A 25,087-nucleotide genomic window follows, 5' to 3' on the forward strand; every position below is an offset into this window, starting at 1 on the left:
CTCCAAGTCCCCATTTGACCCAGGAAGTCCAGCTGGCTTCACCTCTCATTAGGACCTTGCTCTGGATTTACTTTGTCTTAAGGGGATGTTGTGGTTGGTTTGATCATCTATTTAGACTATTAAAGCTTTCTCCACATAAGCAATAAAGCTGTTTCATTTTCTCATCATTTGTGTGTTCACCGGAGTAGCACTTTTAATTTTCTCCAAGAACACTTTGGATTCACAACTTGGCTAGCTTTTTGGTATTAGAGCCTAACTTTTGGCTTATCTCGGCTTTTGTCATGCCCTTCTCACTAAGCATAATCATATTACCTTTTGATCTAAAGTGGGAGATATGTGACTCTGTTTAGGGTTATTATTTGGCCTAATTTTAATATTGTTGTGTCTCAGGGAATAGGGACATCTGAGGAGAGGGAGAGAGATGGTGGAACAGATTGTTAATGGAGCAGACAGAATACACAAAACATTTATTGGTTAAGTTCACTATCTTGCATGGGCACAGTTTGTGGTACCTCAAAACAATTACAATAATAATATTAAAAATCACTGACTAGAAAGCATCATAAGAGATATAATAATATTAACATTCATAAAAGTTTAAAATACTATGAGAATTTCCAAGATGTGACACACAGACCCTAAGTGAGCCAATGCTCTTGGAAGAATAGCATCAAACGAATTTCTTAATGTGGGATTTCCACAAATCTTCAATTTATAAAAAATGCAATATCTGCAAAGTGCAATAAAGCAAGCCACAATAAAACAAGTTTAAAAAAGTACTTGGAATATATTTGACTAAGGAAAGGAAAGATCTCTATACTGAAAACTATAAAACATTGATGTAAGGAATTGAATAAGACAGAAATGAATGAAAAGATATACAGTCTTCATGTATTTGAAGAACAGATATTGCTAAAATGTTCAAACTACTCAAAGTGATCTGGATGTTCAAGGCAATCCCTACCAAAATATCATGACACAGAAATAGAAAACATATTCCTAAAATTTATATGGAACCACAAAAGACCCTGAAAAGGGAAAGAAATCTCGAGCACAAAGAACAAAGCTGAAGGCATTACATCAACTGACTTCAAAATCTATTACAAAGCAAAAGTAACCCATATAGCATGGTACCAGCATAAAAACAGACACATAGACCAATGAATAGAATAGAGTGGCCAGAAAAATACCTACTCATTTATGGCCAACTGATTTTTGACAAAGGTGCTGAGAACTCACAATGGAAAAAGAGGTCTCTTTAATAAGTGGTGCTGGGAAAACTGCAAAAAGAATCTTTCTCACCACATAAAAAAATTAACTCAAAGTGGATTAAACACCTGAAACTATGAATCTACTAGAAGAAAATCCAGGGGAAATTTTTCCATGACATTGGTATGGCAGGGATTTTTGAAAGATAATACCTCAAAAACACAAGCAACAAAAGCAAAAATAAACAAATGGGATTATATCAAACCAAAAAGCTTCTGTACAGCAAAGAAAGAAAATCAAAATAGTGAAGAGACAGCCTATAGAATGGAAGAGCACATGTGCAAAGTATGCATCTGATAAGAGTTAATATTCAAAATACATAGAGAACTCAAATAACTCAAAAGGAAAAAAAAACCTAATTTTAAAATGAACAGAAGACCTAAATAGATATTTCTCAAAAGAAGACATACAAAATGGCCAACGGGTATATGAAAAAAAAAAAAAAAAGATCAACATCACTAATTACCAGGGAAATGCAAGTCAAAATCATAATGATTTATCACTTCACTACAGTTAGAATTGCTATTACCAAATAGACAAAAGATAACAGGTGCTGGCAAGGATGTGGAGAAAGGGGAATCCTTGCACTCTATTGGTGGGAAAGTAAATTAGTCATTAAGAAAAACAGTATGGAAACATTCCTCAAACAATGGAAAACAGAACTACCATATGTTTTAGCAATTCCACTACTGGGTATTTATTTACAGAAAATTAAACCAGTATGCAGAAAACATATCTGTATTCCCATGTTTATTCCAGCACTATTCACAATAGCCAAGGTTATGGAATCAACCTGTGTACACGAATGAATTAATAAAGAAAAGATGGTATGTATACACAACTGAATACTAGTGAGCCATAAAATTGAAAAAAATCCTGTTATTCATGACAACATGGATGAACCTGGAGGACATTTTGTTAAGTGAAAAAAGCCAGACACAGAGAGACAAATACCACATGATCTCACTTACATGTGGAATCTAATAAAATTGATCACATAGATGTAGAGAATAGAACAGGAGTTAGCAGTAACTGATTTACGAGTGGCTATAGAATATGTAAAATTATCCCAAATTTTGAAAACAAGGAAAATTAAGGCATAGAGATATTAAAAGTCTAGCTCGAATTTACACAGTCAAATGCTGGAGCTTTGATTTAAATTTTGGCACTCTGGCATCATCCTATATGAGGCCTTTAATCACTAGTCTATACTGCTTAAACTGTTATGCAATACTGCCTAATAACATTTTTCTGTTTATGTGCTATGAGTATCTGTATGATATCTCCAGTTATATATCAAGCATCTAGAAAGTGGGAATGATATTTTTGGTCAGCAATCTTTTCATATTTCCATAGCTAAAAATAAAAGGAAATTATGTTCAGGTATTTTCAGTTAATATGGCAGGCTGTGATGACATGACAGAACCATTCTAATCTCTCTTCTACAAACACTTAGAAATTCTGGATAAAATGTATTCAAAATTACTACTCAGGTTGAAAACTTTGAATAAGAAAGTTTCAATTACTTATAAAGGGGAAGAGAATGTATCAGAAGAGAGCCAGCTTAGGTCCAAACATTCAGGAAAGCATCAAAATCACATAAGCCTTAATACCTAGGAATAAGGCTTCAAACACCTTCTAGAAATAAAAACATTTGGTCCAGAAGCATAGCTGAACCTGATCAATTACCACAAATGCAGATTTCACAAAGGACACTTCGTCCTACAATTGGGAATTAGATAGTTCTGTCTACCAGTTGAGGAAATGTTTCAATGGATTGGGGTCATAGTTTGAAAGCGAGTCACCAACAAAGTATAAATCTTCAAAGGATCAATGGAGGAAGCTGACTCCAGACTAATGTAAATAAAATTAAATCACATTTAGAAATAGCCCAATGAACATGAAATAGAACATGAAATAAAATAGTGAAAGTAAACAGAAGGAAAGGGTGGTTGACTTTCAAAGGAATTACTAATTAGACTGATGACAGCATTCTATTCATAATAAAAAAATCCTAGAAAATAATAAAATTTTTACCTTCACCTTCTGACAGGAAAAAACTTTCACCCTAAAATTCTATACCCAGCTAAAATATGATTCAATAATTAGGGTAAAATAAAGATAATTTTCAACATCGAGAAACGGAGAGTTTAGTAACTCTCAAACTCTTGTGCTAAAGGAACATTCCTAAATGATATACTTAAGAATCAAGCCTGTAATCCCAGCACTTTGGGAGGCCGAGACGGGCGGATCACGAGGTCAGGAGATCGAGACCATCCTGGCGAACATGGTGAAACCCCGTCTCTACTAAAAATACAAAAACTAGCCAGGCGACGTGGCGGGCGCCTGTAGTCCCAGCTACTCGGGAGGCTGAGGCAGGAGAATGGCGTAAACCCGGGAGGCGGAGCTTGCAGTGAGCTGAGATCCGGCCACTGCACTCCAGCCTGGGCGACAGAGCGAGACTCCGCCTCAAAAAAAAAAAAAAAAAAAAGAATCTAATTCAAACAACAGAAGAGGATTTGATAGCAAAGATGAGGGGAAAAACAAATATGTTTGATTCAATGACTTTGAGACTATGTACACAAAAATTCATAAAATTTATAGTATTGTTTTATAATTTTTTAATTTATATAAACGTCCCTCATTGCACTATTGGTAACTTTTAAGGTATATTTTGATTTCCCCATTTTTATGTGATCTATTTGTCAAATAAACTAAATCATTAATTCTATAGTGTCCACATTATTGGTTTGGCAGGTTGTATATGGGTTGTGTTTTTAACATGTTACTCTATCATTTTTAAAACTGGAGGACTGATTAAATTCAGATTCAATGACGATCATATCCTATGGATTTTGTGTGTGTTTCTTATTGCACTACATCAGGAAACACGAAATGTCTGATTATTTCACTTAGTAATGCTAAGATTAATCAGTAGGCTTGAGTGATGTCAGCCTAATGCGTTTACTACAAAGTCGTCATCAGTATTTTACCTGTTAGTTTCAGAACCTAATGGTTTCCTAGAGCTATTATTTTATCAGAATTTTAAAAATTGGTAACTTTCTAACCATACGGTTCCCTTTTTTTAAAACTCCGAAATGTTTTTGTAAGGAAAGAGAAGTTTTTCTCATCAACTATTTGGTTATTTTGTAGTGCAGTCTGTATCGGAAAAGCAGGTATATTCTTTGCCTCTTCCCTTTATTTATCATGTTTCAAAAATGAGTGGATATTGCTCCAAAGATAAGCAATACATTTGTGGTTTTGTTTTTATGATATTAATGGACTTCAAAAATTCATATTTTTAAGCTGTTTTAATTAATAGTCCTTTCTCTGTCATGCTCAAACTGTCACATTTTTGAACTGCTACTGGAGGTTTCTTCAGGTAGAATTTTTTTTGTCCTTGTGAGACAACTGAGATAGCTTTTTTCTTTTTGCTTTTATTTTCTTTCTTTTTTCTTTTTTCTTTTTTTTTTTTTTTTTTCAGACGAAGTCTGCTTTGTTGCTCAGGCTGGAGTGCAGTGGTGTGATCTCAGCTCACTGCAAACTCAGCCTCCCAGGTTCAAATGATTCTCTTGCCTCAGCCTCCTGAGTAGCTGGGATTACAGGCACCCGCCACCACACCCATCTATTTTTTGTATTTTTAGTAGAGATGGAGTTTTACCATGTTGGCCAGGCTGTCTGGCCTGGCCAGGAGTTGGCGGGCAACTCCTGACTTGCCCTCCTTGGTCTCCCAACTATTGGGATTACAGGTGTGAAGCACTGCACCTGGCTGAGATAGCTTTTTAAATTTGCTTTTCTATTTTTTTATATGACAAAATACAGTCATGTGCCAATAATGACATTTTAGTCAACTGTGAACTGCATATGATAGTGGTTGCATAAGATTACAAGATAATTTTACTGTACTTTTTCTATGTTTAGCTATGTTTACATACACATATATTTACCATTGCATTACAATTGCCTACATTATTCAGTACAGTAACATTCTGTGCAGATTGGTAGCCTAGGAGCAATAGGTTACACCATAAAGCTTAGGTGTGTAGCAGGCTATAACATCTAGGTTTATGTATGTACATGGTGTGATATTCCCATATGATGAAATTGCCTAACAATGCTTTTCTCAGAATGCATCCCCAACATTAAGTGATACATGACTGTATCCCAAGTTCAGCTTGCATATTTATCACCCTAAACTAGAATCAGCATTTTATTCAGAGTCCTGATTCATTTTAGTAAGAAATCATGTTTATAGACTGTAGTCTGGTTGTAGGAATGCTCATTTTTACTGGAATACTGTTGGCTCTAAGTTTTCTCAATGTACAGAACAGAAAATATATGTTTTTAGAGTGAAATAAAGAACAGTATATTTTATACTCAAATTTAAACAATAGGTTCATATTTGAATTATTTGATTATCTTAAACAAAAATGGTTCTCAAGACATTAACACAATTGCTTATTTGTTTTATCTACCTCAAAATAATAATACCAATATTATTATTTAGAATAAATACTGAGATAAGCCAAATATTCCTTTGTGGTTATATTTTTTCCCCTAAGAGATATATCATCAGGGATATTGGGTCAAAATAGTTATTTTGGAATAAATTGAAATAATTATCTAATAAGTTTATTTTATCAATTTCTTACAGTTAGGTTTATTTTACTTTTTATTTTATTGTTAAAATTTATAAACATTGTTCTTAGAGAGCCGTATTAGACTAAAATTGTAGACTGTTGTTAAATTAAATCTTCTACAAGCTTTGATTGTCACTAGTCTTCTATGTATTTGTTATTCACATGCACACCCCACATAATTATGGGTACAATATTTTCTGAACCAAAAATTGGGACTAGGAGTCTGACCATATGATCAACTATTTTAAATGGGCATTGCCTTCCAAAATTAAGAATATGTCATTATTGAACCTTAATTCTCTTGTATTTTCTACCAGGTTATTTTCTAGCAGATGATGTCAAAGTTTTCCGGACTCAAGGACTAAAAGTTTTCAGGGGCATCATAAACCATATGGTCACAATCCTAAGATAAGATTGGTGGTTTAGTCTTTACATCTCAGAAGAACTTAAGGCTCTTAATAGATTCATTTCAGCCATGTTTTTGTTTTCTCAGACATTTGGGTATTTGAAATACTGGAGTAGGAACAAGTGTATCATTTTAACATTGTCAAATGCAATGAGCTCCAAATAGATTTTGAAAATATGCTTTCCTACAAAAAGGACCATGCTGTGCTCTCTTTTCCTTCCTTGAATACTTTTTTCTTTTCAATTCCTCCACTTTGAGAAACTTTTTTTTTTAATCCCAGAGTTTCACATATTCTAGTAAGTAGTCAAAAGCAGAGGTTTTCAAATAATTTTCAGGCAAAGCTGTAGAGTTCCATGAGCTTCTTAGTGTTCCAGTCCCATCACAAGACTCTGAGTGGGCAGGAATCTGGACTCCAGCCCATTTTAGCCAAAATATATTTTGGATAGATTTTACATAAAATTTGATTTTTGGAGCCTTTATCTGAAAAAAATGTGCCCTCTGCTTAAAAAGTATTCTAAATCCTCCAATGTATTCCAAATCCACCCAGAGTATATAAAAACTTAAATACTCTACTATTTCTCTACTTACAAACTGACATGAGCACATCAAATATAGCTCTAGAGGAAGCAGAATGAAATTTGCACACTTTTCTCAGTGAAAAAGTCACACAGTACAAATCAGTTACATTTTGAGTTTAGAACTCCCTGCCTACCACAAAGACTCATATGTATCTTAAATCCAATGGCAACCCAAAATTTGAATCCCATTCAGTTGTTCCTAAAATACAGCTTCATTATTGTTATTATCAGGCTTTTCTCCACCAAGACAAATAAGATGTACTGGAGAAGAAAAGAAAAATTTTGCACGTGGGCGTGAAGTGCTATAGGAAATGCCCTGAAGTACTCAACTGGTTCTTTTCAAAAAGTTTTTTTTTTTTTTTTTAATGGAAAAGATTGCCCAATCATTCATAGTAAAAAAAACTAGAATCTCCATCTTTGAATTTATTTCCTAATTGTGTTTAGTTCTTTAAATAGAAAAATAACATACACTATGTGAGAAACATAATAAAGAAATGTTAAACAGAAAAGCTTTGTAAATTTCAAACAAATGTCTCCCAGGGGACACTTCAGGTATTTCATATTTACCAAAAAATAAAAAAAGTTATGTCATTATGGTCTATCTTAAGACAATGTTATTTAAAAAGCTTCAGGAAATTTGTGCCAAATATAAAAGTACACACATCATACATGATCTTCTATTACATGTATTCAAATTCATCTAAGGCTCAATCACGTTCACATGATTTACATCATTTAGACTTTTCTTTATTTAGTTTAATAATATCTTAATTTAAAAGTTAAATATTAAGAAAGAACACTTACAGTTTGTTAACTAAACTGAAAAGGGAGGATTTTGATTAGGAGATAATACTCTATAACTGGAGTGGCAATTTTGGCACATGAAATACAATGTCAGAATTTTCAAAATTTTCATCTTCTGTTTCATGGTTTTCTAAAGTATATTTGAATTTCCCAGGCCAATTTTTTTTGTTTTTTATTTGATTTTGTGTGTGTGTGTGTGTGTGTGTGTGTGTGTGTGTGTATGTGTGGTTGAAGAAGTAAAGTCAAAATAAACATTGAGCTCTCTGAACAAGTTAAGGCCTGGGTGGCGTCAATAAGAGGGAATACAGGAAGAGGGGTACCATAGCAGAGTTGGGAGTGAGACTCCGAGCTTCTGGCTATCTTCAGTTTTATTTCATTGGCCATTCTTCCTGGACACCAACATAAATGTATCAGGTTACAAATGGCCCACTGAAAGCATGTTATATTGAACTGAGCTGGACTTTCCCTTTCCTGTTTCTGTGTCCTGCTTAAAGTTCCTTACTTTTCAGTATTTGTGCTTCATTATGGATCAGGAGATCCTTATGAAAACTCATTGTTCACTGCAATAGCTACTTCATCTCAATTTCTCTAACAAGGTCCATCACCCCATTCACTAGGTGTTTATACATGGTCTGGATTGCTACTTTATTCTTAAAAACTGTTTTAGTTTAAGATAGTTGTTAAGAGTAAAAACTCTGGAATTAGGTGACCCTGGGTTCAAAGTCAGCTTCTGCCATTTATTAGCACTCTATGAGCTTGGACAAATTATTTGAACTCCCTGCTGTTGAGTTACCTCATGTGTAAAACTGAAATAGCAGTTCTGTTGAGATTTTGTGCCCTGTAGGGCAATTAAGATGGCATTCTGACATTTGACCAAAGCCACATGTCCCAATTTTGCCTTACCATAGTCACCTCTGCCCAAGAAGTCCTTGAAGCTAGCACAGAGCAAGTGGGGTTTTCTAAGCTCAAACTCAAGTGCAGAAGTGTATAAAACAGGCTGGAAAACTTTGCTGTTTTCTCTTTTCCCTTTTGACCTCAAACCAAAGTAGGTAAGCCTGTTCCATTTATATGTTCCAAAGTCTGAATTTTATTTCAATTCAGCATTTCGATGGTGAGATGGTTTGGCTGGGTCCTCACCCAAATCTCATCTTGAATTGTAGCTCCCATAATCCCCACATCTTGTGGGAGGGACCCAGTGGGATGTAACTGAATTGTGGGAGTGTTTTTTTTTTTTTTTTTTTCCCCATGCTATTTTGGTGATAGTGAATAAGTCTCATGAGATCTGATTGTTTTATAAAGGGCAGTTCCTCTGTGCATGCTCTCTTGCCTGCCATCATGAAGATGTGCCTTTGCTCCCCTTTGCCTTCTGCCATGATTGTGAGGCCTCCCCACTCACGTGTAATTGTGAGTCAAATAAACTTCTTTTTCTTTATGAATTACCTAGTCTGGGGTATGTCTTCATAGCAGTATGAAAACAGACTAATACAAATTACGAAAAAATAAATAAACATAAAATGATACCTCTTAGTGACAAAGGAAAAGGAGTGAGTGATAGGGCCCATTATCCCAAAGCTTACAGTGTAGCCACCTCATGCCACTGTTCAAAGTCTGCTTACCAAATGAGAGTGAGCGAAGAACATTTCTAGCTATTACTATTTCTATGTTTTGTGCAAATTATTGTACTTTAGGACTAAGGTCCAGTATGAAACCTGAAGTCTGAGGGATCCAGATATGGATACCACCTTTTTGAGGTGAGGCAACTTGATCTTGATCTCAACTCATTTTTAGCAAATGACTGAAGAGAGGATTGGGAAAAGGTCCAAGAGGGACACTGCACACTTTTCTTGGGAAACAAACAAATATGTTCATCACTGGTTCATTACCAAGACTAAATAAAATAAAGTATAGATAGTACAGAGAATAGTGCTGCAAATACACTAGGCTATTATAAGAAGGAGACAGCAGAAGTATTTGTTGAATTCACTATATCATTTTGTTGAATTGTCTACCCTGCTTGCTTTCCTTTGTCTTCCCTGTAGGAGGCTGGATTTTAGGCTACATCATGACTTTGCAAGAGATCACTGCATTTTAACCCCTTTAGAAGAATTTCCCTTTGAGTTTTGTGCAATCAGGACATCAAGATAAGACAACCTGTACCATTGCTTTGAAAAGCTCCAGACCATTCTAATTGCCTGGCAGGAGAGAGGGACTGTGCAGAGGGATTAAGCACTAAGAGGAGCTGTTACAAAAAGGGTTACATGTATCTTATCTCTGTTGGTTCTTTGAAAATCAAAAAGTCTAACAATGCACCCTAGGGAAACAGCTGTGCTTGTGCTTTACAGGCAGATGAGCTTAATACTTGCCATAGCTGTGCTTTCAAACACACTGCCTTTTTGGAAATGAGATTGTATTTCAAAGAACAGCCTGTTCTCTATCTCTTTTCTTCCAAAGAATAGCAAGAAAAAGATTCTGTCTTTGAAAGGAAATTTTGATGTTTATTGTCACTTAATATGTTTGGAAATGTAGGACTAACTCCACTGATACTAATCATTTTCCTCCTAAGTACTAAGCCTGCAGTACTGGAAGCTACCAACTAAAATGTGAATTTCTCCACAGCATGGGTTTTTCCTAGACATAAGCCGCTGGAAATGTGAGGAATAATAAACAATTTCCTTCCAGATACTTTTCTCTTTAAAACACAACTTCTTGTTAAGTTGATATCTTACATATTTATCAGATACTTGTAATGACCTTTAAGAAAGCTTAAGATGTAATTTAAAGCAAGAGCAGGAAAAGCATAAAATTTAAGAATAAACTGATATCTTTGACAGTAAATTCTCTTGTCACTTATAAATAATCCCTTAACTGAACTTTTGTTTATTTTCTTTTTCTGGAAAAATATATGCCTGGCCACAGTTAGTCACTGGTTCTTTGTGTTTTAAAAGTCCCATCACTCTTATTTCACCTTCTTGTCTTAAAAGAAATTCACTAATGTCGGGGCTTCTGACTGGTTTTCATGATCACTTAATTAACCTCCCCTGTTATGTAAGAGGAATTACTCTTATTTCACTCTTTATATTCTTTATTTCTAGATTTTCCTAAGGCAGAAAATATATGCTATATATTTTCTTGATATATATACAGTCTGTATTTAATTATATGATTATTTATAGCCCATAAGAAAGAAGTTAACTTAGCAACCAAATTGGTTTTTAATTCAACAAAGTACCTCTATCCTTTAACTAAAATTTCATCACCACTTATTGGCCAGGGCCTACAATTGAACACTCTGTTCAAACTAACCTATTCTCAAGGAAGCAATTATGTGTATCTAAATATTTTCAATACCTTTGTATAAAACATCTTGAAAGTATACCTGGCCACTTGTGATTGTCAGAGAAACACTGAGCATGTTGAAGAAAAAGGAAATGGCTTTTGATAACAGAAACTGAGAAGATAGAGATTTGGTGTTCTATGTTTGCCATACCTATGCAATATTTGTTTAAATTCCCTTTTGATCAGAGCCTATAAGTGCATCACTATTTTTCTATCAGGCTCTATTGTTTTCTTTTTAGCATATGAAAATGTGTAAAGATCAGCTGGGCTCTGAGGAGACATCCCAAGGAACAGTATTGCTGCAGACTATCTAAAAACAGAAAAAAATCATGTAACATCAATGTCTTTAATAGGATTCCTAAAAATTTAATAAATAAACTTCAAAAATCTTTGAACAAGATTACAACTGAATTGCTTAAGATAGCTCAGGTACTTAATGTAATTTTTGTGTATCTTATTTTATCATCTGTTGTCAGTCTTCTATCCATACTTAAAAGGTGACTTAGATGAGCATTAGTCTGTTAGTCTGTGAGCTAAGCAAATGGCTATGAAGATCTGAACCCCTTAGACAAGTTACTCATAATAGTATCCTGTGTCTTAAAATACAGCAAAAGTATTTTCTTCAAATTGGGATACAGTCAAAGCATTTAAATTGCTAGCACTAAAAGAAATAAATAATTTGGAAAGGATGGGCGGGGCCAAGATGGCTGACTAGAAGCTGTGCTGTTCGGAGGCTTCCATCGGGAAAAAACATAATAAGCCTCTGAATCCTTCACCGGCAACCAAGGTATCCAGGTTCTCTCATCAAAATTGACTAGAGGGCTTGTGTGACCCACTGAGAGAAGTAAGAGCAGTGTGGTGTGGTGACCCACATGGGGAAGGGGAACTTCCTCCCGACAGCCAAGGGACGCGAGCACCGGAGATTGTCAGAAGATCTCATTTCTAGTCTTAGCTGTAGGACTGTGGGCAAGTCACCCAAAGAGTTTAAAGACCATTAGGAAGCCAGTATTTTGGTGACATTCCTTACTTTGTTTCTTGGTTTAAAAGATTATCATTTTTGGAACGACTCTGTCTGACAGCTTTGGGGAGAGCCGTGGATCTCCCAACGCGGAGGTTGAGATCTGAGAACGGACAGACTGCCTGCTCAGGTGGGTCCCTGACCCCTGAGTAGCCTAGCTGGGAGACATCCCCCACTAGGGGCAGTCTGACACCCCACACCTCACAGGGTGGAGTCACCCCTGAGAGGAAACTCCCGAAGGAAGAATCAGACAGGTACACTCACTGTTCAGTAATATTCTATCTTCGGCAACCTCTGCTGCTGATACCCAGGCAAACAGGGTCTGGAGTGGACCTCAAGCAATCTCCAACAGACCAACAGACAGTCCTTCTGACTGTCAGACGGAAAACTATCAAACAGGAAGGACACCTATACCAAAACCCCATCAGTACGTCACCATCATCAAAGACCAGAGGCAGATAAAACCACAAAGATGGGGAAGAAGCAGGGCAGAAAAGCTGGAAATTCAAAAAATAAGAGCGCATCTCCCCCTGCAAAGGAGCGCAGCCCATCGCCAGCAACGGATCAAAGCTGGTCAGAGAATGACTTTGAGGAGATGAGAGAAGAAGGCTTCAGTCCATCAAACTTCTCAGAGCTAAAGGAGGAATTACGTACCCAGCGCAAAGAAACTAAAAATCTTGAAAAAAGAGTGGAAGAATTGACAGCTAGACTAATTAATGCAGAGAAGATCATAAACGAAATGACAGAGATGAAAACCATGACACGAGAAATACGTGACAAATCCACAAGCTTCAGTAACCGACTCGATCAACTGGAAGAAAGAGTATCAGCGATTGAGGATCAAATGAATGCAATGAAGCGAGAAGAGAAACCAAAAGAAAAAAGAAGAAAAAGAAATGAACAAAGCCTGCAAGAAGTATGGGATTATGTAAAAAGACCAAATCTACATCTGATTGGGGTGCCTGAAAGTGAGGGGGAAAATGGAACCGAGTTGGAAAACACTCTTCAAGATATCATCCAGGAGAACGTCCCCAACCTAGTAGGGCAGGCCAACATTCAAATTCAGGAAATACAGAGAACGCCACAAAGATACTCCTCCAGAAGAGCAACTCCAAGACACATAATTGCCAGATTCACCAAAGTTGAAATGAAGGAAAAAATCTTAAGGGCAGCCAGAGAGAAAGGTCGGGTTACCCACAAAGGGAAGCCCATCAGACTAACAGCAGATCTCTCGGCAGAAACTCTACAAGCCAGAAGAGAGTGGGGGCCAATATTCAACGTTCTTAAAGAAAAGAATTTTCAACCCAGAATTTCATATCCAGCCAAACTAAGTTTCATCAGTGAAGGAGAAATAAAATCCTTTACAGATAAGCAAATGCTTAGAGATTTTGTCACCACCAGGCCTGCCTTACAAGAGACCCTGAAGGAAGCCCTAAACATGGAAAGGAACAACCGCTACCAGCCATTGCAAAAACATGCCAAAATGTAAAGACCATGGAGGCTAGGAAGAAACTGCATCAACTAACGAGCAAAATAACCAGTTAATATCATAATGACAGGATCAAGTTCACACATAACAATATTAAACTTAAATGTAAATGGACTAAATGCTCCAATTAAAAGACACAGACAGGCAAACTGGATAAAGAGTCAAAACCCATCAGTCTGCTGTATTCAGGAGACCCATCTCACATGCAGAGACATACATAGGCTCAAAATAAAGGGATGGAGGAAGATCTACTAAGCAAATGGAGAACAAAAAAAAGCAGGGGTTGCAATCCTAGTCTCTGATAAAACAGACTTTAAGCCATCAAAGATCAAAAGAGACAAAGAAGGCCATCACATAATGGTAAAGGGATCAATTCAACAGGAAGAGCTAACTCTCCTAAATATATATGCACCCAATACAGGAGCACCCAGATTCATAAAGCAAGTCCTTAGAGACCTACAAAGAGACTTAGACTCCCATACAATAATAATGGGAGACTTCAACACTCCACTGTCAACATTAGACAGATCAACGAGACAGAAAGTTAACAAGGATATCTAGGAATTGAACTCATCTCTGCACCAAGCGGACCTAATAGACATCTATAGAACTCTCCACCCCAAATCAACAGAATATACATTCTTCTCAGCACCACATCGCACTTATTCCAAAATTGACCACATAATTGGAAGTAAAGCACTCCTCAGCAAATGTACAAGAACAGAAATTATAACAAACTGTCTCTCAGACCACAGTGCAATCAAACTAGAACTCAGGACTAAGAAACTCAATCAAAACCGCTCAACTACATGGAAACTGAACAACCTGCTCCTGAATGACTACTGGGTACATAACAAAATGAAAGCAGAAATAAAGATGTTCTTTGAAACCAATGAGAATAAAGATACAACATACCAGAATCTCTGGGACACATTTAAAGCAGTGTGTAGAGGGAAATTTATAGCACTAAATGCCCACAAGAGAAAGCAGGAAAGATCTAAAATTGACACTCTAACATCACAATTAAAAGAACTAGAGAGGCAAGAGCAAACACATTCAAAAGTTAGCAGAAGGCAAGAAATAACTAAGATCAGAGCAGAACTGAAGGAGATAGAGACACAAAAAACCCTCCAAAAAATCAATGAATCCAGGAGTTGGTTTTTTCAAAAGATCAACAAAATAGACAGACCACTAGCAAGACTAATAAAAGAAAAGAGAGAGGAATCAAATAGACGCAATAAAAAATGATAAGGGGATATCACCACCGACCCCACAGAAATACAAACAACCATCAGAGAATACTATAAATGCCTCTACGCAAATCAACTAGAAAATCTAGAAGAAATGGATAATTTCCTGGACACTTACACTCTCCCAAGACTAAACCAGGAAGAAGTTGAATCCCTGAATAGACCAATAGCAGGCTCTGAAATTAAGGCAACAATTAATAGCCTACCCACCAAAAAAAGTCCAGGACCAGATGGATTCACAGCTGAATTCTACCAGAGGTACAAGGAGGAGCTGGTACCATTCCTTCTGAAACTATTCTAGTCAATAGAAAAAGAGGGAATCCTCCCTAACTCTTTTTATGAGGCCAACATCATCCTGATACCAAAGCTTGGCAGAGACACAACAAAAAAAGAGAATTTTAGACCAATATCCCTGATGAACATCGATGCAAAAATTCTCAATAAAATACTGGCAAACCGGATTCAGCAGCACATCAAAAAGCTTATCCACCATGATCAAGTGGGCTTCATCCCTGGGATGCAAGGCTGGTTCAACATTCGCAAATCAATAAACGTAATCCAGCATATAAACAGAACCAAAGACAAGAACCACATGATTATCTCAATAGATGCAGAAAAGGCTTTTGACAAAATTCAACAGCCCTTTATGCTAAAAACGCTCAATAAATTCGGTATTGATGGAACGTACCTCAAAATAATAAGAGCTATTTATGACAAACCCACAGCTAATATCATACTGAATGGGCAAAAACTGGAAAAATTCCCTTTGAAAACTGGCACAAGACAGGGATGCCCTCTCACCACTCCTATTCAACATAGTGTTGGAGGTTCTGGCTAGGGCAATCAGGCAAGAGAAAGAAATCAAGGGTATCCAGTTAGGAAAAGAAGAAGTCAAATTGTCCCTGTTTGCAGATGACATGATTGTATATTTAGAAAACCCCATCGTCTCAGCCCAAAATCTCCTTAAGCTGATAAGAAACTTCAGCAAAGTCTCAGGATACAAAATTAATGTGAAAAAATCACAAGCATTCTTATAGACCAGTAACAGACAAGCAGAGAGCCAGATCAGGAATGAACTTCCATTCACAATTGCTTCAAAGAGAATAAAATACCTAGGAATCCAGCTTACAAGGGATGTAAAGGACCTCTTCAAGGAGAACTACAAACCACTGCTCAGTGAAATCAAAGAGGACACAAACAAATGGAAGAACATACCATGTTCATGGATAGGAAGAATCAATATGGTGAAAATGGCCATACTGCCCAAGGTTATTTATAGATTCAATGCCATCCCCATCAAGCTACCAATGAGTTTCTTGACAGAATTGGAAAAAACTGCTTTAAAGTTCATATGGAACCAAAAAAGAGCCCGCATTGCCAAGACAATCCTAAGTCAAAAGGACAAAGCTGGAGGCATCACGCTACCTGACTTCAAACTATACTACAAGGCTACAGTAACCAAAACAGCATGGTACTGGTACCACAACAGAGATATAGACCAATGGAACAGAACAGAGTCCTCAGAAATAATACCACACATCTACAGCCATCTGATCTTTGACAAACCTGACAAAAACAAGAAATGGGGAAAGGATTCCCTATTTAATAAATGGTGCTGGGAAAATTGGCTAGCCATAAGTAGAAAGCTGAAACTGGATCCTTTCCTTACTCCTTATACGAAGATTAATTCAAGATGGATTACAGACTTAAATGTTAAATACCATAAAACCCTAGAAGAAAATCTAGGTAGTACCATTCAGGACATAGGCATGGGCAAGGACTTCATGTCTAAAACACCAAAAGCAACGGCAGCAAAAGCCAAAATTGACAAATGGGATCTAATTAAACTAAAGAGCTTCTGCACAGCAAAAGAAACTACCATCAGAGTGAACAGGCAACCTACAGAATGGGAGAAAATTTTTGCAACCTACTCATCTGACAAAGGGCTAATATCCAGAATCTACAAAGAACTCAAACAATATACAAGAAAAACACAAACAACCCCATCAAAAAGTGGGCAAAGGATATGAACAGACATTTCTCAAAAGAAGACATCCATACAGCCAACAGACACATGAAAAAATGCTCATCATCACTCGCCATCAGAGAAATGCAAATCAAAACCACAATGAGATACCATCTCACACCAGTTAGAATGGCAATCATTAAGAAGTCAGGAAACAACAGGTGTTGGAGAGGATGTGGAGAAATAGGAACACTTTTACACTGTTGTGGGATTGTAAACTAGTTCAACCATTATGGAAAACAGTATGGCAATTCCTCAAGGATCTAGAACTAGATGTACCATATGACCCAGCCATCCCACTACTGGGTATATACCCAAGGATTATAAATTACTCTACTACAAAGACACATGCACACCTATGTTTATTGCGACACTATTCACAATAGCACAGACTTGGAGTCAACCCAAATGTCCATCTGTGACAGACTGGATTAAAAAAATGTGGCACATATACACCATGGAATACTATGCAGCCATAAAAAAGGATGAGTTTGCATCCTTTGTAGGGACATGGATGCAGCTGGAAACCATCATTCTTAGCAAACTATCACAAGAAGAGAAAACCAAACACCGCGTGTTCTCACTCATAGGTGGGAACTGAACAATGAGATCACTTGGACTTGGGAAGGGGAACATCACACGCTGGGGCCTATCATGGGGCGGGGGGAGGAGGGAGGGATTGCATTGGGGAGTTATACATGATATAAATGATGAATTGATGGGTGCTGATGAGTTGATGGGTGCCGCACACCAACATGGCATAAGTATACATATGTAACAAACCTGCACATTATGCACATGTACCCTAGAACTTAAAGTATAATAAAAAAAAAAATTAAAAAAAAAGAAATAAATAATTTTTATAGAAGACTCCGAAATGATGTCTTGTTTAAAATATTACATAACCATTGGTGAAACGCATTAGCTATTCAAAAGTCCATGTTTGGGGGTAATAAAAAAGGAAAATTGGATGAGTAAAGGAAAGAGAAAGTTGTGGTGGGACGTTATACAGAGAGAGAGAAAGTGAGAACTGTTTTCCCACTATTCCCTATGATGTTTCTGTGTCCCTGAAAGCAGCTATATTTAGCTTACAACATTTGAAACAAAGAGAAAACATCCTATTTAGTTATAATCAGACAATGTTTTATTTAAGATTTGATTATAACCAGATGAGTGGTTATGTACTCTAAAGAAAAATAAGTCTGGTTTCAATCCTGAGAGGCTATTTAATCTTTCACACCTACATTTATTTTGTGTAAAATCAGGATGATAATTTCTAATTCACAGTCTGCTATAAGATTAAATGAAATGTCATATTAAAAGTGCTTAACATAGATACAAGTACTGGTAGTTATTTTATTTATATATTATAATTAAGTGCTTACTATAAGACAAACCTGAAGTCTTAATGGCCTTGTAAATATGAATAAGCAAACTAGAAGAGTTACATAAGAATAAAACAATATACATGTACTAGAATAATTGACTATATGCATATCAACATAGATACAGATGATTATACAATGAGGCAAAGTGAGAATAGAAAGAGTTGCATTCTGGAATGGCAGTGTGAAGATCTTCATGGACCATCTCTGCAATGAAACGACATAACTGGTAAAGAATTCTTTAAAAAATAACAGTTTACAATCTCCAGAAATTGTCCTAACAACATACAACAATTAAAGACACATATATTCAAAAAACAACTTCTCAATATTGATAAAAAGCAAGAGTCAGTGACATTTGAACCATGACCTTTTATCTTCCTTCTCTAAGATTAACATTATGAAAGTAGTTGATTAATGGGTACAAATATACATTTAGATAAAAGAAATAAGACCTGGTGTTTGATAGATCAGTAGGGTGACTATAGTAAACATTAATTGATTGTATATTTTAAAATAGCTAGATGGAATAATTAGAATGTTCTTAGCATAAAGAAAAGATAAATATTTAAGGTGATAGATATTTCAGTTACTCTGATGTGATTATATGAATGTGTCAAATTATCACATGTACCTCCAAAACATTACATCTAATATGTAACAAGAAAAAAATAAAGTAAAAGGAAAGTTGTACTTTGGTTAAGTACAGCTAAGAACACAGGGCTCCCTCTTCCTCTAGATACAAAACAAAGATGGCCTTATCTTCTTGGGAAGGAAATACACCAGCATTTTCTCTCCTTTCTCAGCTCCGTGTTGCAGAAACTATACTCCAGGAAAGAGTTTCTGAGAATTTTGAGCCTCAGTTCTTCAACTCACCTCTCATTCATAGAGTAGAGGCCCTACTTCCTGAGCAGAAGGTTGAGGATAATAGGCTCTAGATGAAACCTACACAAATTCAGTCATAAGGAGGAGATGCCATGCTGGAAAAGAGAAGCCAAGAGGACCAGAGGCTACCAGCCCAGCTCAATGCCCTGATCATGAAGAAGAGGTCTCTGAGAGACACAGGCCACTCTCCCTGCCTCTAATTGTAGAACAGGGGTAAAAATGTTTAGCCCGGAAGGAAAAGACAGTAAGAACACAGAACAGTGCAGCTCTCCCCAAGAGAGATATGTAACAGAGTGATATGAACAGACGCTTCTCAAAAGAAGACATTTACACGGCCAACAAACATATGAAAGAAAGTTCAATATCACTTATTATCAGAGAAATGCAAATCAAAACCACAATGAAATAGCATCTCATGCCAATCTGAAAGACAATTATTAAAAAGTCAGGAAACAATAGATGCTCGTGAGGCTGTGGAGAAATAGGAACACTTTTACACTGTTGATGGGAATTTAAATTAGTTCAACCATGTGGAAGACAGTATGGCAATTCCTCAAGGATCTAGAACCAGAAATACCATTTGACCCAGCAATCCCATTACTTTCATTTTACTATAAAGACATATGCACTTGTATGTTTATTGCAGTACTGTTTACAATAGCAAAGACATGGAACCAACCCAAATGCCCATCAATGATAGACTGGATAAAGAAAATGTTGTACTTATACACCATGGAATATTATGCAGCTATAAAAATGAATATCATGTCCTTTGCCATCGTCTTCAGCAAACTAATACAGGAACAGAAAATCAAACACCACATGTTCTCACTCATAAGTGGGAGCTGAACACGGAGAACACATGGACATAGAGAGGGGAACAACATACACCAAGGCCTCTTGGGGAATGGGGGTGAGGGGAGAGAACTTAGAGAACGGGTCAATAGGTACAGCAAACCATCATGGCACATATAGACCTATGTAACGAACCTGCACATTTGGAACATGTATCCCATTTTTTTTTAAAGAAGAAATAAAGTGAAGAACACAAAATTTGCAAAATGTAATAAGAGAGTAAATAAATTTTTAATAGTGAAAAATCTGGAATGAAGATGGGACCTCTATGAACAATCATACGTTGACAAAGTAGATAACTTTGAAAAAATAGATTTCTAGAAAGACACAACTGACAAAAGTAACTCAAGAAGAAATAGACCATCTGAATACATTTATATCAAGTAAAGATATTAAACTGAGAATTCAAAACATTCTGATGAACTCTATAGGAATCATAAATCTATGATTAAAAGAAGAGTTAATATTCACAAAGCCTCTGACAAATGAAGTAGGGGAACACTTCCCAACTCATACAATGAGACCAGTATTACCCTAACCCTAAATATGAAAAAATATATTTCAAGAAGAAAACTACACACAAATATCTATTATAAATATGGACACAAAATTCCTCAACCTAATACTAGCAAAGTATATCCCACAGCATACAAAAAAAAAAAAAAAAAAAACACCACAATCAAATAGGATTCATCTGAGGAATGAAAGGTAGGTTCAACTTCTAATAACCAATCAGTGTAATGCCCTATATCAATAGAAGAAAGACAAAGCATATTATCATCTCAACACATAAAAAAAAAATTAACAAGGTTTGACAATTTTAGTGTTTAAAATAACCCAACAATTGGAACTTCCTTGACCTAACAGTATTTACAAAATAGCCACAGATAATATGATACTTAATGGTGAAATGCTTTCCATTTAAGATTCAGAACAAGACAACGATGTCTGCTCTTCTCATTCCTATTCCACATTGTGCTGGAGGTTCTAGTCAGGGCAATTAGGGAAGATAGTAAAATAAAAGGTATTCGTAATGCAGAAAAAAAAAAAAAAGGTAAAGCTGTCTCTCTGTAGTTGACATGATCTTGTACATAAGAAATTTTTCTGAATCCACTAAAAACCTATTAGAACAAAATAATTACTTCAGCAATGTTGTAGGGTGCAGATCAATATAGAAAAATCTATCGTAATTCTATATATTCATACTAATGATAAATACTCTAAAAATAAAGTTAAGAGAATATTCCATTTATAATAGTATCAAATAGATTAAAATACTTAGGAATAAAGTTAACAAAAGATGGGTGAAATTTATACTTAAAAACTATAAAACATGCTGAAAGAAATTAAAGAATTAAAGCAATAAAAGAAATTAAAATGAATAGAAAAATCCCCATGTTCATGGATTGAAAAACTTAATATCATGAAAAGGATAATATTTTCTAAAAGGATCAATGGCTTTGACACAATGTCTATGAAAATCACAACTGGGCCGGGTGCAGTGGCTCAAGCCTGTAATCCCAGCACTTTGGGAGGCCGAGACGGCGGCTCACGAGGTCAGGAGATCGAGACCATCCTGGCTAACCCGGTGAAACCCCGTCTCTACTAAAAAATACAAAAAAGTAGCCGGGCGACGAGGCAGGCGCCTGTAGTCCCAGCTACTCGGGAGGCTGAGGCAGGAGAATGGCGTGAATGCGGGAGGCGGAGCTTGCAGTGAGCTGACAGCCAGCCACTGCACTCCAGCCTGGGCGACAGAGCGAGACTCCGTCTCAAAAAAAAAAAAAAAGAAAGAAAGAAAGAAAAAAAAAAGAAAATCACAACTGGCTTTTCTTGTAGAAGTTAACAAGCTTATTTTAAGTTTATATGGAAATATAAGGGACCTAGAATAACCAAAATCATCTCAAAAATCAAAACTAAGTTGGAGAACTTACATATTTTACCTCAAAATATACTTCAAACACAAAGCTATAGTAAATAAGACAGTATGATTTGCATAAGGATAGGCATATAAGTCAATGAAAAAGAATCAATGAAATAAATTGTGAATTTAGATATAAATTCTTACATTATGGTCAACTGATTTTTGACAAAGGTTTCAAGAAAGGGAAATAGAGAAAAAAACAGTCTTTTGAGCAAACGGTTTTAAAACTGAATATCTACATTTAAAAAGACTGAAGTTGAACTCTTCTTTCACTTCATCTACAAAAATAACTTAAAATGAATCCTGGAACAAAATAAAAGAGTGAAAATTATAAAACTCAAGAGAAAGTACAAAAATAATTTTTTTAAATTTTATTTTAAGTTTGGGGGCACAAGTGCAGGTTTGTAACATAAATAATATACAAATTATTTCATCACTCAGGTATTAAGCCTAGTATCCATTAGTTATTTTTTTTCTGACCTCTCCCTCCTCCCACCCTCTACCCTCTGAAAGGCCCAAGTGTGTGTTGTTCCCCCTGTGTGTCCATGTGTTCTCATCACTTAGCTCCCATCTATAAGTGAGAATATGTGGTATTTGCTTTTCTGTTCCTGTATTATTTTGCTAAGGATAATGGCCTCCAGCTTCACCCATGTCCCTGCAAAGGACATGATCACATATACACTGTTGGTGGAATTGTAAATTAGTTCAGCCATTGTGGAAGACAGTGTGGTGATTACTGAAAGACCTAAAGACAGAAATATCATTCTAACCAGGAATTCCATTTCTGGGTATATACCCAAATAAATACAAGTCATTCTATTATAAAGACACATGCATGCATATGTCCATTGCAGCACTATTGACAATAGCAAAGATATAGAATCACCCTAAATGCCCATTAATGATAGACTGGGTAAAGAAAGTGTGGTACATATAAACCATGGAATACCATTCAGCCATAAAAAGGAACAAGATCATGTCTTTTGCAGGGACATGGATAGAGTTGAAAGCCATTATCCTCAGCAAACTAACACAGAAACAGAAAACCAAGCACTGCATGATCTCACTTATGAGTGGGATCTAAATGATGAGAACACACAGAGGGAAACAACACACACTGGGGCCTTTCAGAGAGTGGTGGCAGGGAGGAGGGAGAAGATCAGGAAAAATAACTAATGGGTACTAGGCTTAATACCTGGGTGATGAAATAATCAGTATAACGAACACCCATGAAACAAGTTCACCTATGCAAAATACCTGCTCTTGTACCTCTGAACTTAAAATAAAAGTTAAAACAACAAAAAGAAAAATGTAAGGTCTTAAAATCACAGTGCTTTAAAGTCTCTCCAGGAATTATCTTGACAACTTCTTTATCTTTATGTTGGTATTTTACCTCCTATTTCATTGCCATAGATAAAAATCCTGTTATTTGTTCTGATGACTAACAACCGGATGAATGAGATATTCAGGTGCAAATCATCATTCCATTTTCAAGAGCAAAGAATAAGATTGGTGTTAGGGATATCTAGAGAAGCAGAGGCAGAGATTGAGACAGAGAGAGGTTACAGGAATTGGCCCATGTGCTGATGGAGGCTAAGTCTCATGATCTGCTGTCTGCAAGCTCGAGAAACAGGACAGCTGGTGATATAATTCAATCTGAGTCCAAAGGTCTGAGAACCAGGAGTACAGATGTCCAAGAGTGGGAGAAAAATGGATGCACCAGCTCAGAGATTGCAAATTCACCCTTCCTCCAACTTTTTGATTCATGTGGGCCTTCAATGGATTGGGTGATGCCCACAGCATTGGTGAGAACCATATTCTTTATTCAGTCTACAAATTCAAATCCTAATCTCTTTAGAAATGCCCTCACAGATACACTCAGATATAATGTTTTACCAGCTATCTGGGCATACCTTAGCCCAATAAAGTTGGCACATAAAATTACCTGTCACAATGGCTATCTCCATTCTTTTAATATTCTTTCATGTATGTTAATTTTTAAAAATTTTTTATTTCTACAGGTTTTGGGGGAACAGGTGGGATTTGGTTACATGAGTGAGTTCTTTAGTGGCGATTTGTGGGATTTTGGTGAATGTTTTATCACAACCTCTACGACATCTGTTTACTACAATAAATACCCCTCACTTCCTTTTACTTGTCATTCAAAAAGACAAAATGGAACAAACAAACAAAAATTGGTACAAATCTGTCCTCACATGTATAAAATTAAATTAGGTAACCACTTCATGCAATGTAATATTAAAAATAAGAGCTAGAATTTACTGTTCTAAGAAATTTTTATATTCTGTATCATTTAATAGTCATAGCAATATTTTAAGGAAGTCTATTATCTCCATTTTACAATGGAGGGAACTTGGGGGCACTGGGCTTTTATTTGCTCCAAGTCACAATTAAGCACATGTAAAATATTTTAAAATATTTAAAAGTAGAACATGTAGATCAAGAAAGAGAATTGAAAACACAAAATTATTGAAAAAGAAATCAAATAGCTGATATCATTCCTGCTGATTATTTTAGGTATAAATACATTTTCATATACACACAAAAGTAGAGACCAGTCCAATTAATCCTCATTAATTTTTAATTCACCATCTACCTTGATTCATTTATACCATCTTTGATCCACATCCCTTTGAATACTTTAAAGCAAATTCCAGACTTGATGATATCCCATAATTTTTCCATAAATATTTGTTGTGTATCTCTCAAGGATGGAGTCCCTTTTAACATAATGACAATACTCTTATAATACCTAAAATGAAGAGCATTCTTTTAATATCATTAAACGTAAAATTAGTTTTCATGTTTTCGCATTAAGCTTTTTATGATAGCTTGTTTGAATTGAAATTCAAATAAGGTTAATACATTGCAATTGGCTAATATGTCTCTTAATCTATAGGCTTCCCTTCTATTATCTTTTTTTGAAATTTATTTGTTCAAGAAACCACTCCCAGTGGATATGGAGCTTTATCCACAATCTATATTTTTTGGATTACATCACAGTGGCGTATTTCATTAGACCCCTCTGCACCCTGTTCTTTTTGTACTCTTTGTAGTTAATTCCAAAATCTTGATAGCCTCAGAGTTTGAAGCTTTAGCAAGAATACTTCATAGGAAGCATGGATTTTTTTTTTTTTTTTTAAGAAATGTTGGTCTTTCGGAAGAATTGAGAATGCAAACAGAAAAAAAGTCTACTGTCCATAT

Source organism: Trachypithecus francoisi, unplaced genomic scaffold, assembly GCF_009764315.1.
Source record: "Trachypithecus francoisi isolate TF-2019V2 unplaced genomic scaffold, Tfra_2.0 Lachesis_group4, whole genome shotgun sequence".
Taxonomy (NCBI): Eukaryota; Metazoa; Chordata; class Mammalia; order Primates; family Cercopithecidae; genus Trachypithecus; species Trachypithecus francoisi.